Source organism: Tenrec ecaudatus, chromosome 6 (assembly GCF_050624435.1).
Source record: "Tenrec ecaudatus isolate mTenEca1 chromosome 6, mTenEca1.hap1, whole genome shotgun sequence".
Lineage (NCBI taxonomy): Eukaryota > Metazoa > Chordata > Mammalia > Afrosoricida > Tenrecidae > Tenrec > Tenrec ecaudatus.
In genome coordinates, this window is record NC_134535.1 from 168,030,237 (window position 1) to 168,033,322 (window position 3,086).

Genomic DNA, 3,086 nt, shown 5'->3' on the forward strand with positions numbered 1-3,086 from the left:
TTTGGGGAGTGGGCAGCCTTGTCTTTCTTGGAGTAGTTAAGGGTTCAAGCAGCTGATTTCTTACAGCTAGCAGGCTCAGGGCGCATCTCATTCCACCACCCGGCCTTGGACAATACTGCCAATAGCAAGGGTCATATGGAATTTCTATTTCCAGTTGTTTGGCTTTTTAAATTAAAAGATTATTCTACTGGGGGCTCTTACAACTCCTGTTACAATCCACACATCGATTACATCTGGCAGGTTTGTACATATCTCGCCATCATTCTTTTCTAGACATTTACTTTCTATTCAGCCCTTGGTATCAGTTCCTCTTTTTTACCCTCCTGCCCACCCCACTATCATGACCCCTTGATAGATTATAAATTATTATTATTTTCATATCTCACACTGACTGCTGTCTCCCTTCCCTCATGTTTTCTGTTGCTCTTCCCACTAGAGGGAGGGTGTATGGTTATGTGTTGATCATTGCGATCGGTTCCCCCTTTACCCATCCTCTCCCCTTCTTCCCACTACCCTTCTGGTATCGCTATTCCCACTTCTGCTCCTGGATTCCATGTATTGTGAGCTCCCATATCTTATCTATACATGTGCACATGCTCTGGTCTAGTCCGAATTGAGAACAGCACTGGGGTCATGATAGTGGGGGGTGAGGAAGCCTCAAGGAACCAGAGGAATATTATGTCTTTCATCGATGACTCATCTCTTCCCTGTGGCCCATTCTGTGGGGGAATGTTCCATTGTCTATAGATGGGCTTGGGTCTCTGCTTCAACCCCCCTTGTTCTCAACAATATATTTTTGTTTGCTTGTTTGTTATATGTCTTCTGATGCCTGTTACCCATTCCGATCAATGACTCCTCGTGTTTGGCACAGGCTGGTGCGCTTCTTCCATGTGGGCTTGTTGCTTCTCCGCTAGATGGCTGCTTGGTTAACTTCAAGTCTTTAAGACCCCAAACACTATGTCTTTTTATAGCCTGGCACCATCAGCTTTCTTCACTACCTTTGCTTATGCACTCATTTTGTCTTCAGCAATTGTGCCAGAAGGGTGAGCATCTCAGAATGCCAATTTGTTAGAACAAAGTGTTCTTGTATTGAGGGAGGGTATAGAGCAGAGGCCCAATGTGCATCTCACTGTATTGCCGTATAAATAAATATATGTACATAGAGCAATACCTCTATTTTTGTGGAATAATGTATTTACGTAAGTACACACCTATGCTTATATCTCTACCCATTGCTTTGCTTCATGGATCCTTCCTCTGTTTCCTTTTACAGGAAGTTCTTTTAATACTGTATGGAATATAGCAACATTAAAAAGATCTGCATAAATCAGTAACCAATATTTTCCAAGTGACCGATGCAAAAATACATATGGGTAAACCATTCATTCAATGTGCAAAAGAGATCAGCTGATTTTAATATAACAAAGTACCAAAAAGGTTCATTGGTATAATTTCAGATTCAACGTAGCCACTAAATGTTTAAGAAACTGCCACTTCTCAAGTTTTTGGTGTGATATAAGGTTCCCTCAAGCTGGCTCCCACTCAAAGCAATCCTGTGAGCAACAGCTCAAACACCGTGTGGTCCTCCTGCACCATCCTCACAGTTGTTGTGCTTGAGCAAATGTTGTGGCCACTGTGTCACTCTATCTCATCCTGGGTCTTGCTCTTTTTCTCCTCTTACCTTCCACTTTACCAAGCAGGATGTCCTTTTCCAGGGACTGATCTCTCCTGTCAACAGCCAAAATTACATACCACTGTCACTGTATTTCCTCCAAGGCAACTTTGCTGTCTCTTGTGACAGCCCATGGTACTTTAATATTCTTCACCAATACCATCATCCAGTCCATCGATTCTTCTCTCGCCTTCTCTATTCACAACCAGCTTTCCCATACATTATGGTGGATTCTCTAGAGAAACAAACTCAGTGACACTCATATATGTCTAAGAACTTTATATCCGAAAGTATTTTCTATCAAAAAGAATGCCACCCCAGCCTCGTCCAACTTACGTCTATAAGTCCAACAAGCCAGGACCCCTCCAGACTCATGTTGCTACATGCAGGTGACTCAGTATGGTGAACCTGGAAGCAGGAAGATCACAGGCCAGTGGGTGCAGCGCCACGTAGGTCCAAAGTCGGTGGAAACATCGCAGGGCACTGGCAGCTCTCAGAGTCAGCAGCTGAGTCCCAGCAAGCAGGAAGGTGAAAGGGCAGAGAGAAAGGGCAGTTCCCAGTTTCCCAGTTCCCCATTTACAGGAAGGCCACACCCAAAGAAAGTATCATCAGGCTGTGACCTGAATGACAGATCAGGTTCCACCCCTACACTTATATAAAAATTCAAGTTGGCATAAAATCATGTAACTACAAATAATCAGTAAGTGCTTCTTCACTCTCAGCAAAGCCAGGGTGTGCACACATTGCACACTGTTAATGAGCCTTCCTCCAATTTTGATACCCTATTCTTCCGCTTCACAGAGTTCAACTGTTGGATCATATGCTCAGCATACAGATTGTGTATGAACAGTGAGAAGATACATCTCTGACACATACCTTTCCTAATTTTAAATCAGGCCGTGTCCCCTTGCTCTGTTCAAACTGCTTGAAGTCCTCCGGAATTCCCATTGTTCACAGTGTGATCCATTGTTCGTGATGACCCACAAACAAAGGACAGCAAAGATTGCGATCTATGATTATCCAGACATATTACTCAATGACTCCTCCACTCTGCAACTACCTGGAGGATGTGATACTGGGTCTTTTCTCCACCACGACAAACGACAACAAACATACTATAGAAGTAGTTATGAGGATCCGATGTCTTCTAGTAGATCAAGTATTAATGAGGTTTGCAAGAATGTAAACACCACCGTTCTCGTTAAGTAATTTTGTTTTGAAAAATAGGGTTATTTTTATGAAATATTTGTTATTTCTGTTAACATTGCTTATTTTAAAAAATAGCTTTATTGGCATATATCTTACATAGCGTGCGATATCTTTGTTTTATTTTATTTTGTTTGTTGAGCACTAAAGGCTCTTGAGTCCGTTTCTCTTTTACTTTTCCTCCTCTTTTTCTTTTTTTAAGCATTCA